We start from the raw sequence: 13216 nt of genomic DNA on the forward strand, positions 1-13216 counted from the left end.
CCGTTGCATATACATGTAGTTCATTAAACAAGACGATTTAAGTAAGTTTACATTAGCTGTCACCATGGAAAGGCAGGAAGCTGAAACAGTAATTTTTGTTGATGCGGAAGACATACGTTTAAGGTATGAAATTCTATCAGGGCTTTTAACTGACCAAGAGCCAAATGTCTTAAGAGACCTTTTTTGATACAGTTTGTAAATTGTTACATATTTGCAGAATGCACTCAATAGCATGCCATCCAGAATCAAACTGGGCATTAGAAAGAAGTCACCGTGCACTGATGCAGTACTTGAGACACTTTGCGACAGGGCACCATAGCGCGTGGGCCAAGTGAGTACCGTATGCAATTCTTGTATTCAACAGACAATCACACAGTAGTACATGTTACACTGCTTTTGAATGAGTGTATGGAAGGAATACTGCAAGAAGAATCAGTGAAGATAAGTTACGGCTATCAGCCGTATGTGACCACATTGAGTGCTAGAATGCAAGAAACACATGCTGCAGGAAGAAAACAGATAATACAACACAAAAACTAACAAAGGGTTGTATGATAAATGACAGAATTCAAAAGAATTCAAAGTGGGTGATACAATGTTGCTATATGACGTGACAGTAAGACGTGGCAGAGCTAGGAAACTAGACACTCAGTGGCGAGGGCCATACGAAATAGTAAGGGTAGATACGACGAATGTAAAAATAAAAATGGAAGGAAACACAGAAACAAAAGTACCATAACGAAAAAGAACAGCAGTTTTAATTTCAGGTATGGCACAGTCAGGACAGATACTACAACTACTACAACAACTACTAGTAATCACAACAAGCAACAACACAGAACAACTGACAATGGATTTCGCAGTTTCAAAAACAGAGAAGTTTTCAGGATTACACTATGATAATTTAGGAGAAGTGGAAACATCAGTGCTATTTGGAGAATTGTAACATACGTAAATTTAGTACTGAGCGTTTACAGAATGATCAGAGATATGGATACGTACCCATACAGTGAATTAGAGGCATACTGAAAGAATTTGATGTTTGGGTAAATGGTTCAAATGGCTCTGAGTACTATCGGACTTAACATCTGGGGTCATCAGTCCTCTAGAACTTAGAACTACTTCAACCTAACTAACCTAAGGACATCACACACATCCATGCCCGAGGTAGGATTCGAACCTGCGACCGTAGCACTCGCGCGCTTCCAGGCTGGAGCGCCTAGGGTTAATAGCATGTTGTTTGCTACACCAAGAACTCACACGCCATACAAAAAAAAAAAAACAAAAAAAAAAAAAAAAAACTGAATTACAGAAGTTGGGACATCAGTTGACAAGGCACAAGACAAGAAAGGAGTCTGTTTAAGTTCATCATCCAGGCAAGTAAGATACTATTTGGTACAGTAGATGAAGCTGATGCTACATGTTACAAGGAAAACACAGAGGAGATAGAGAAAAAATTCAAATGATCTTTTGAGATTAACCAAGGAACAAGTGGTAGTGGTAAGAGCCTCATTAGCAGCGGTTAACAGAACAGTTAATGTGATAAAGGAAAACACGTTAAAGGAAGAGTTGCAATGGTGATAAAAAAAATGTTAATAAATACTGTGATTGGCAGATGTATTTGGGGTCTTCAGTCCACAGACTGGTTTGATGGAGTTCTCCATGCCATACACTAAATCTGCATGCCCTCGAAAAAATTACGGCTCTAGTTTGCCCTTGCTTTCAGCTGTTCGCAGTAGCAGAACAAGGTTAATGTTGGAAGGCCAGATCAATCAGCCATGCAGACTATTGCCCGCTGCAACTACTGAAAAGCCTGCTGCTCCTCTTCAGGATCCCCACGTTTGTCTGGCCTCTCAACAGATACCACTCCGTTGTGGTTGCACCTATTGTACAGCTATCTGTATCGCTGAGGTACGCAAGTCTCCCCACCAACAGCAAGGTCTATGGTTAATTAGAATATGAACAAATAACAAACGCTTTAGTCAACGCATAGAAGGGATTGTTGCAGCTTCACATAATAAACCCTGCATATACAATGAAGCTCCTCAGTTTAATAAGAGACGTTCCTCCAGTCGAACCGTCAGAATGTCTCTTATTAAGCGATGTAGATGAATTTATAACGGGAAGCATATTAGGATACGTAATAAATGTTCCCTTAGCAGATTTTAACGTGTTTACCGGCTACTGAATTTTTCCTTTACCAGAAGAAATTCCTCAGTCAAAAGGGAAGTATATTTTCATGCAGTCAGAAGATGCATGACGTAAGCAGAAGTCTCGGAAGAATTAAATAAGAACAGAATGCTCTAAAGACAATCTGGTTGAGACGGAATAAGTCAAGGAGGAAGAGAGAGCCACTGACTATATACGGCACCGTATACTGGGGACTATCGGGGAAAATAGGACGAATATTGAGGAAACACCGAGTAGGAACTGTCTTCTGCCCACCCAATAAAACACGATAATTATTGGGAAGTGTCAAAGACGATTTCGGTTTGCGGAAAGCCGGCATATACCAAATTCTGTATCAGACAGTCAAAGAGCGTTGCTGAGAAAATCACAGGCACAACTGTCTTAGGTACCCCAACAAATCGGCGGTCGCGGAGCATTGTTTATTACGGACACACAACACTGTGATTCCAATAAAACATTAATTTATTTCTCTCTCCAAGGAACGTACATCATGGAATATAAAACTTTAATTCAAGGATAATTAATATTTCCAGAGTGTCTAATTACAAATATCAACCCGCAACACCCTCCCTGCCCTGGTCAACTTCTAGAGGAATGACAAGTTGAACGGGACGTTCTGAAGTTCGTAAGGTTACAGTTCGTATTTTCCCATCTCTTCCTTCATGAAGATCTTCTATCCGCGCCTTCCTCCACATGTGTCGCCGACGAACATCCTCTTGGTTGATGAGTTTCATGGACGTTTTTGAGCAGGGTCATATATTCCTTCTTCCATCTGTTCCAGTAGTGTTCTGCCATCTTCTGCAGACATTGAAATTCGTTGGACAAGTTCTTTCTACTGGTGATTCTGGACCAGTAGGAAGTGTTGTGAGTCGATCACCTACAAGGAAATGTGCGAGCGTCAGTGGCTCAGATTCCTCTCCCCCTTGCGTAACTTTTCTCAGGCAGCGTTTGACAGATCCCACCATGCGTTCCCAGAATCCTCCCCACCAAAGCGCGTGTGGGGCGATGAATTTCCAAGTGATGGCTTACTAGGCGAGGTACTTGTGCGTCTTGCTTGCCATGAGAGCCTTCCAGAGCTCCTTCAGCTCTAAGTGCGTGGCATGGAAGGTAGTAGCATTATCGGTGTAAATTGTGCTGCGTACTCCTCTTCTTTCGACAAGCCTTTGTAGGGCTTGAAGAAATCTGTCAGTTGACGTATCTGAGCATAGTTCCAGGTGTATGGCTCGTGTTGTTGCGCATGTGAATAGAGCACTATACGCTTTCTTCGTAATATGTCCTTGTCTGACATATAATGGGCCAGCAAAGTCAGTACCCGTTAATGTAAATGGTTTCAGTGGTGAGACTCGTTCAGCTGGTAATGGAGCCTCAGTTTGTAGAACAACGTGAGCTTTCACCATCTTACAAGGTAGGCAACGGTGTAGGACATGTTTACTTGCCTGTAGAGCTCTAAGGATCCAGAATTCTGTTCTCAGTGCAGATAACACTATGTTGACTCCAAGGTGATGCAAACGAATGTGAGTCTGCTGGATCAGTAAACGTGTGAAATGATGATGTCCTTCAAGAAGAACCGGGTGGCGTTGATCTCTTGGTAATTCTGCAAACTGCAGCCGTCCACCGAGACGAATAAGACCATTATCCAAGAATGGGTTCTAGCGAGCTATCTGAGAATTACGTGGTAAGTCATATTCTTGTATAGTGCATGCAGTTCGAGCGCAAAATGTTGCTGTTGAACAACTTGAATCCAGTATGTGCGTGCTTCGCCCAAATCTGATGTGTTAGTTCTGTTTTCTTTAAAGCGAAGTACCCATCCTGTAACTCTTAACAGCTTGAAGTAGCTACTGTACCGTGTAGCTGTTAAAATAGAAATCGTTGTTTGTACCATGAAGACTTGGTCTGTTAATTTCTTCTTTTCTGGCAAGGAGTGCTCTCCGTCTGTAAAATTCGAGGCCACTGTATTCTGTTCTTTTTTTTAACCAAGCAGGTCCATGGAACCAAACAGAAGCATGGTGAAGTTTATCTGCTGTGGAATATAAAACATTAATTCAAGGATAATCGATATTTCCAGTGTGTCTATAATTACAAATATCAAACCGCAACATTGCTTGTCCGAAAATTACGAAATGGACTACAAACATAGGAAGGTCTTGGAACAGACATCTAAATACTGGACCAGCATCGCTACAGAGGCTATCGAAATTCGTTCCATGGACGGACTCACCTACCTACATTGCGGCTATAACCTTAACAAGGCCTGGGAACCAGCACTGAGTCTAATAAAAAGACGCTCAGTAAAGAAAACGAACGAGCGACCAGAGTGGACGAGTCAGTTACACCGACTCCACCACAGAGGCCGCCGCCAGCGTCTCAGCGGACCGCGGAGAGAACGCCTCGCAGGTGGAGGGGATGTAAGACGGCCGCCCGCCCCCAGGAGCTCAGTTTGTTAGCGCACCTGACGATGGCGAAATGTCTGATCGCCGAAATATTGTGCCCGTTGGACATTATGGACTGGCAGTAGACCCGTAGACTGTTCCAGCGAGTAATACGTCGGGAGAAACTGAAAAATCAAATGTTTCTTTGTTTTTGGAGATTCAACGCCTAAGGGAGTGAAACAGGGGATGGAGGATCTTAAGAAAAAATTTCGATACATAAAATTTTTTTTAAAGCTAAGTTTATGAAAACTGGTGTTCCACTTCTCGAATGGATGTAAAGAAATGTGAGTTAATGGACGTAAGTTTCTGAAGAAATATCACCACAAGAACGTAAAAGGCATGATTAACAAAAACCTTGGACTTCAGCTGCCAGAATAGATTTTTGGTCACAAGTACTTCCGGGAAAGACCACTCTTCTATGGCTTTAATTAGCGTAAAAATTTTAAATTGTGTTGGAATTTGTGAACAACATAAGAACTCGATAAAGCAAAAAAACGTCTGTGCAGACCGTACAGTATACGTGAGCGAAGTTGCGGCTGGTAAGCTAGTATCTAACAAAGTATTTCTTTAAGGCCATTATCTTAAACGTCCACCCACTAAGAGTAAGTCAACTTGGTCTCGGGTTGAATAACGCACCTTGTATCACAGGAGAGTAGCTACCTGGCATTTTGCAGCGTTCACTACTATTTATTCCCCCGGCATTATCCCCCTCCTACACATCCCGATGCTGTTATCGTGAATGATTACCAGTTCATACTAAAATTACACCGAGTAGTCACATTTAATGTTATTCTTTTCATTTCGTGGTTCGAATGAATATATCGCTAACGTTATGCGTATTTATGTCAGTTAAGAAGGCATGTAGTCTTTTTGGATAGCCTCTGGCACTGGTAGCAGACCACAAGACCTATTGTCAGTAGCGGTGAAGTGGCCGCTTTTGCACAATGAGCACGACGTCATTTCTGAAACTGATGTGCGAATGAAATTCGAAGAAAAATTGTTGAGCCGTGTAGCGACTCGAGCTACACCTTGTGTTTAGATTGCATTGCTTTTCCTTTTCTTCCCCTGACATGTTTGTTTGATATGTTGTCTGTCATTAAGTGGCTGCTTGGTAGTCTTTTCCCTCTGCTATCGATATTTCCTTTTTTGCTGCCGGGAAACCGCTATGGAGAAAGTGAGATCTTTGACCGCTTGTAACCTCGTGTGGTGGCGCGGCAGTAGGGGCGTTGCAAGCAATTTAATTGTTTCGCTATTCTGTCGTGGGTTGTGAGTAAATTCATGATTCTTGTTGGTTGATCATGTGGTCGCTCATCCAGAACTGTGTGGTGTAATTTTTCCTTGCTCGAGGTTAGCTCTAATTCTGTCAGCAAGTTACGCCATCTTATAACAAGTTTTCGCTGGCTAAAAGTCGGTGCAGTGACCAGCCTGAGAGTGACAATTGTGTTTACGGGCGTATTTAAATTGGTCAGCTTGAGCATCTCTGAGTGTGTGATTTGTGGCCGCCTTACACGGGTCCGTCATATCTGTTATGTTCTAATGATATTCCACGACACTTTTGTTTAATTGTTTTTTAAATTTCCCCAACTTTGTAAATTCATTTTATTGCCATTAATCGTGTGTTTGCTGAGACCTATTTAATTTTTTTTAATGGCGGTGTTGGTAACTTCACTACCTCACCGTACTTTATTAACAAAGTTCTGTATTTTTACTTTAGTAGCCTGTTTACTAATGTTCTTTAAATTTTTTAAATTATTGTATTGCTATAAATTGGCGTTAGCGGCGTGTTTAAAAGGTTAGTTTATTGCCGTACCGCTAGCTTCTGCGTGAGTTTTTTAAATTTTTTTAAACTGTTGTATTGCTATAAATTACTTGATTGCCGTTAGCGGCGTGTTTAAAAGGCTGTTTATTGCCGGACTGCTAGTTTCTGTAAGATACAAATAAAACGTTTGTGAAAATCTCAACTCGACAGTAAACTACTGGAAATTTGGCCCCGTTTCCAAACTTGTGGTGTGGCTTGTAGTAACCGTAACTACTGTGTGTGTCAATTATAGCTGTTTGGTGGAGCTTCTTCCCACGAAATAAATTTCGGAAATAACCTAAAAAATAAGGAAGTCGATTTATGCGAAAATTCATTGATGGAAAAAACGCAACACCAAGAAGGACTCGTAGACATAGACGGTGGTAGGCGTGTTTCTACATCTGAAATATGATGTCTATTCACATTTCGCGCCAGTCACAAAAGAATGGCGCTAGTGGCACTATTATGTGGATGGAAATCAGGTTTGCTTTAAACATACGATGTAACGGTCGAGAGCGTTAGTTAACTTTGAAGTTGGACCTGGGGGGTTGATGTTAGTCAACAATGCCTTAAAGGTGACAAAGACGCAGTTACCTGCACCTCAGAGAGAGTGATCGAGGTCGGGTAATATGACTACGAGAAGCAGGATGTTCCTTCTGCGATACTGCGGAAAGACTTGACAGGAATGTAGGCACTGTACATGACTGGTGGAAGCGATGGCCACGAGAACGCATTATCGCAAGAAGACCGGGCTCCGGACGGCCACGTGCTACTACCGAGAAGGTTCAAATGGTTCAAATGGCTCTGAGCACTATGGGACTTAACATCTGCGGCCACCAGTCCCCTAGAACTCAGAACTACTTAAACCTAACTAACCAAAGGACATCACACACATCCATGCCCGAGCAGGATTCGAACCTGCGGCCGTAGTGGTCACGCGGTTCCAGACTGAAACGCCTAGAACCGCACGGCCACACAGGCCCGCACCGAGAAGGAAAACCGTTGTCTTCGGCGCGTGGCTCTGGCGCATCGTACTGTATATGCAGCAGCAATTTGAACAGCAGTTGGCACGACAGTGACACAACTACCTGTTGCAGATCGATAGCCTCGAACCAGACGCTGTTAGCGGGAATTCCACTGACTCCAAACCATCACCATTTGCGACTTCAGTGGCTTCAAGCGACAGCTCATTCGAATGTAGTATGGAAGGCTGCTCAGTTTTCTGACGAAAACTGGTGTTGCCTTGGTGCGAGTGATGGCCATGTGTCTGTTTGAGGAGGGCAATTGAGGGCCTGCAACCAACCTGCCTGCGTGCTAAGCACACTGGACCTACACGTGGAGTTATGGTCGAGTATGTGATTGCGTGAAACAGCAGGAGCACCTGTGTGACTGTCCCACGTACCCTGACTGCAAATTAGATCTTCAGTCTGTTGATTGAACCTGTTGTGCTGCCATTCATGAACAGCATTCAAAGGCGTATTTTCCAACAGGATAACGCTCGCCCACATACCGCTGTTGTTACCCAACGTGCTGTGCAGAGTGTCGACATATTGCCTTGGCCTGCTTCATCACCAAACCTGTCTCCCATCGAGCACATGTGGGACGTTACCGGATGATAACTCCAGCATCATCCATAACCAGCACTAACCATCCATGTGTTGATCGACCAAGTACAACAGGCATGAAGCTCCATCCCACAAAATGACATCCAGCAGCTGTCCAACATAATGCATGAACGTTTGCTTGTTTGCATTCAACATTCTGTACCAGCATTTTACATTTGTAATGGCTTATTTCCTGCTTAGATTGAACTATGATCTTACAATGTTGTTGTTGTTGTTCTTGTTGTGGTCTTCAGTCCTGAGACTGGTTTGATGCAGCTCTCCATGCTACTCTATCCTGTGCAAGCTTCTTCATCTCCCAGTACCTACTGCAACCTACAGCCTTCTCAATCTGCTTACTGTATTCATCTCTTGGTCTCCCTCTACGATTTTTGCTCTCCACACTGCCCTCCAATACTAAATTGATGATTCCTTGATGCCTCAGAACATGTCCTACCAACCGATCACTTCTTCTGGTCACGTTGTGCCACAAATTTCTCTTCTCCCCAACCCTGATCAACACTTCCTCATTAGTTATGTGATCTACCCATCTAATCTTCAGCATTCTTCTGTAGCACCACATTTCGAAAGCTTCTATTCTCTTCTTGTCCAAACTATTTATCGTCCACGTTTCACTTCCATACATGGCTACACACCATACAAATACTTTCAGAAATGACTTCCTGACACTTAAATCTATACTCGATGTTAACAAATTTCTTCTTCAGAAACGCTTTCCTTGCCATTGCCAGTCTACATTTTATATCCTCTTTACTTCGACTATCATCAGTTATTTTGCTCCCCAAATAGCAAAACTCCTTTACTACTTTAAGTGTCTCATTGCCTAATGTAATTCCCTCAGCATCACCCGACTTCATTCGACTACATTCCATTATCGTCGTTTTGCTTTTGTTGATGTTCATGTTATATCCTCCTTTCAAGACACTGTCCATTCCATTCAACTGCTCTTCCAAGTCCTTTGCTGTCTCTGACAGAATTACAATGTCATCGGCGAACCTCAAAGTTTTTATTACTTCTCCATGGATTTTTTAACACCTACTCCGAATTTTTCTTTTGTTTCCTTTACCGCTTGCTCAATATACAGATTGAATAACATCGAGGAGAGGCTACAACCCTGTCTCACTCCCTTCCCAACCACTGCTTCCCTTTCATGTCCCTCGACTCTTATAACTGCCATCTGGTTTCTGTACTAATTGTAAATAGCCTTTCGCTCCCTGTATTTTACCCCTGTCACCTTTAGAATTTGAAAGAGAGTATTCCAGTCAATGTCACAATGTTAAAATTTAAATATATTACCTAGAGAAAGCACTCTGTCTTGAGGCCACAAGTGGCCCATCGGAATCATCCGACCGCCGTGTCATCCTCAACTGAGGATGCTAATAAGAGGGGCGTGTGATCAGCACACCGCTCTCCCGGTCGTTATGACGGTTTTCTTTGCTCGGAGCAGCTACTATTCGGTCGAGTAGCTCCTCAGTTGTCATCACTAGGTTGAGTGCACCCCGAAAAATGGCAACAGCACATGGCGGCTCGGATGGTCACCCATCCAAGTGCCAGCCACGCCCGACAGCGCTTAATTTCGGTGATCTGACGGAAACCGGTGTATCCACTGCGGCAAGGCCGTTGCCACCTAGACAATGGTATTAACGAAATTTAATTACTCTGAATTAATTATTTTTTTGTGTAGTGGTTTTTTCCTTTTAGGAAAGCGGTTTTTGGTTTGTTGTGTAAGGATTTGGGGGGAGGGGGCTTATGAATGTACATCATTGTAGATAAGAAATACTAAGAAGCGGCTGGACACGCATTTCAGCAATCTGTCTTTCCTCCACGGACTTCAATTTTACGCCTGAAAATTCCTGACAGCGTCGATAAATCCCTATTGTCTGGTGAAGAGCCATTACCGTCATTGCACGAAATATGGTAATGAAGTCAGGATCCCTCGGCGCCCTAGCCGTAGCGCAGCGCTAGAGGAGCGTGTAAGTGATCCCGCAGCCTGGCAGATTAGCGCAATAGCCGCGCGCTACAGCAGCCATCCCCTCCATCTTGCCGTCGTGCTGACGCCACAGCCAGCAACCACTTTTCCCCCTCGCAAAGCCACCTCCTGCGCTAATACACTACTTGCATCAAATTACCGAAGCATTTACCCCAGTCTGTGTAATTTCAGAAAGCTTTTAGTACACCCCGCAATCTCTCTGTCTTTCTTTCCCTTTCGCTCTTTAAGGAGCCGCCATTGAGAAAACTCGCCGCCAGCTTTAATTTTCAGAATTTTCACGGCCCTGCGCATGCGGACGCAACTCGTCGGCTTGTATTGTTCTAGCGCACCACGGATGGTTGAATCAGAACGAACCTTTCTAGCTTTCAGCTAAAAGGCTCGCTTCACAAACTGTTCGACTTCCAGAATAACTATTGAGGTAAGATTTGTGGGAAACACAATCCTGCTTAGCTGTTATTAATTCTGATTGCAGAAAAATTATTTTCAGTTAACTGTGCCTTCACACTGTAAGTAAACAGAAAATCTACCTATCCATTTTTTTAAGGTTCTGTCTACATCTACATGGTTACTTTGCAATTTACACTTAAGTGCCTGGCACAGGGTTCATCGAACCATTTTCATACTACTTCTCTACCATCCCACTCTCGAATGGCGCGTGGGAAAAAGGAACACCTAAAGCTTTCCGTTCGAGCTCTGATTTATCTTATTTTATTATGATGACCATTTCCACCTACGTAGGTGGGTGTCAACAAAATATTTTCGGATTTGAAAGAGAAAGTTGGTGATTGAAATTTCGTAAATAGATCTCGCTGCAAAGAAAACCGCCTTTGTTTCAATGACTGCTACCCAAACTCGCGTATCCTATCAGTGGCGCTTTCACCCCTATTGCGCGATAACACGAAACGGGAAGACCTTCTTTGCACTTTTTCGTTGTCCACCGTCAATCCTACCTGATAAGGATCCCACACCTCGCAGCAATATTCCAGCAGAGAACGGACAAGTGTAATGCAGGCTGTCTCTTTAGTGGGTTTGTAGCATCTTCTAAGTGTTCTGTCAACAAAGCGCAGTCTTTGTTTTGCCTTCCTCACAATACTATCTATGTGGTCTTTCCAATTTAAATTGCTCGTAATTCTAATTCCGAGGTATTTATTCGAATTAACAGCCCTTACATTTGTGCGATTTATCGTATACCCAAAATTTATCGGCTTTCTTTTAGTATCCATGTGGATGACGTCGCACTTTTCTTTGTTTAGTGCCAATCGCCACTTTTCGCACCATAGAGAAATTGTCTCTAGATCATTTTAAGTGGAATTGATCGTCTGATGATTTTACTAGACGGTAAATTACAGCGTCATCTGAAAAATTCTGAGGGGGCTGCTCAGATTATCATCTAGATCATTTATGTAAGTTAGGAACAACAGAGGGTCTATGAGAATACCTTCCGGAACGCCAGATATCACTTCTGTTCTACTCTATGATTTACCTTCTATCACTACGAACTGTGACCTCTCTGAGAGGTAATCTCGAATCAATTCACACAACTGAGACGGTACTCCATACGCAAGCAATTTGATTAGTAGTCGCTTGTGAGGAACAGTATCAAAAGCCTTCTGAAAATCTAGGAATATGGAATCGATCTGAGATCCCTTGTCGACAGCACTCATTACTTCATGGGAATAAAGTGCTAGCTGTGTTGCACAAGAACGATATTTTCTGAATCCGTGTTGGTTATGTATCAGTAAGTCATTTTCTTTAAGGTTATTCATAATGTTCGAGTACAGTACATGCTTTAAAATCCTACTGCAAAATGAGGTCAGTGATACGGGTCTATAATTCAATGGGTTACTCCTATTTCCTCTCTTGAATATTGCACTTCACAACGATTAAAGAACTGACAATAAATCACATAAGGAAGGCAAGTCTTCCGATCAATTATGTTTCTTTCAATGGTGATACATAGGATCTAGTCGCGTCAATGAGACCACCACCCATGTTCAACGTCAACATGCGGTAACAACCCACAGACGGCAGACAGCTGCGCTAGCGGCGGATGGTATATAAAGCGTGTCCGCGGGGACGGGGGAAACAGTGCAGTCACTGTTGTAATGCGGAGACGAAGCGTTTTACCTGGTGTTCGAAGGGGTGTTATCAATGGCTTATGGGCCAGGGGTAGAAGTATTACCCAAACGACTAAGTTTCCAACTGTTCGCGTTCCACCGCGATTAAAGTATAGCGTGAATTGCAAAATGATGCTATCCAAAATGGCAGCGAGCAACTATGGTGTACCATAGGGAGACGTGAACGACGACTACAGCGTTGCGTACGAGCGAACAGACGTCCAAGTGTTGAGCAACAAACCACTCAGTATGGACCTCTGCAGCGAGCGACTGATTCTTGCACCCATGCTGACTACCTTTCAGCGACAACGGCGGCTGTAATTTGCACAGGCAGTAAAGCAAGTGGACGTCCACTGAGTGGCGATAGGGGTCCTTTTCAGACGGATCGCCATTTATGGTCCATCGGACAGATGGCCGTTGCCGTGTACGATGTGAGACGTCTGAAGGCAAAACGCCCTGCACCCAGGAGGGAGCGTTGGGAATGTATTCGTGGCGTTCCCTGTGTGATTTTATCATTCTGGAAGGTGCAGTGGATCAACAGAAGTGCCCATCTATCCTCGGGGACCGTGTCTGTCCTTACATAAAATTTATTTTTCTTCGGCAGAGTGGCATCTACAATAGGAAAATGCAACGTGTCACACAGTTGTTACTGGACGTACATAGTTCCGAGAGCAGATGGATGGGTTTACCGTACTCCCGTGGCCCACAAAACTTCCTTGAATTAAACTCAATAGAGAATCTGTGGTGTCACACCGATCGGACCGTTCGCATAATGGATCCTCAACCGAGAAACAGCGCAGCTCTGGCTACGGCACTGGAGTCAGATGGCTCTACATTCCTGTCAGTACTTCACAGAACAGCAATCGCACGCTGCAAAAGGTGGTTATTCACGTTTTTGACATATTGTCACATAAATGTGAATGGACGGTGTAATAGCTCCACATTTAGCAAACATAATAAATCTCTCACTCGACAAAAGATCCATTCTACAGGCTACAGGTCACACCAGTACCCAACACAGGAAACAGTAGTAAGCGGCAAGACGCAGTCAATCCCTTCGCTGCGCAGTG

The 13216-nt window shown here is 43.4% G+C and overlaps 1 protein-coding gene and 1 pseudogene across 1 annotated transcript in view; both read right to left on the bottom strand.

Annotated features, from left to right (window-relative positions):
- The window catches only part of LOC126278905 (orexin/Hypocretin receptor type 1-like), a 1200512-nt gene that overhangs the window by 615287 nt on the left and 572009 nt on the right, over positions 1-13216 (bottom strand). The gene's annotated exons all lie outside the window — the stretch shown is intronic.
- Positions 9547-9664, bottom strand: LOC126279768 (5S ribosomal RNA; annotated as a pseudogene).

This window comes from Schistocerca gregaria, chromosome 6, assembly GCF_023897955.1.
Source record: "Schistocerca gregaria isolate iqSchGreg1 chromosome 6, iqSchGreg1.2, whole genome shotgun sequence".
In the NCBI taxonomy this organism is placed as follows: domain Eukaryota; kingdom Metazoa; phylum Arthropoda; class Insecta; order Orthoptera; family Acrididae; genus Schistocerca; species Schistocerca gregaria.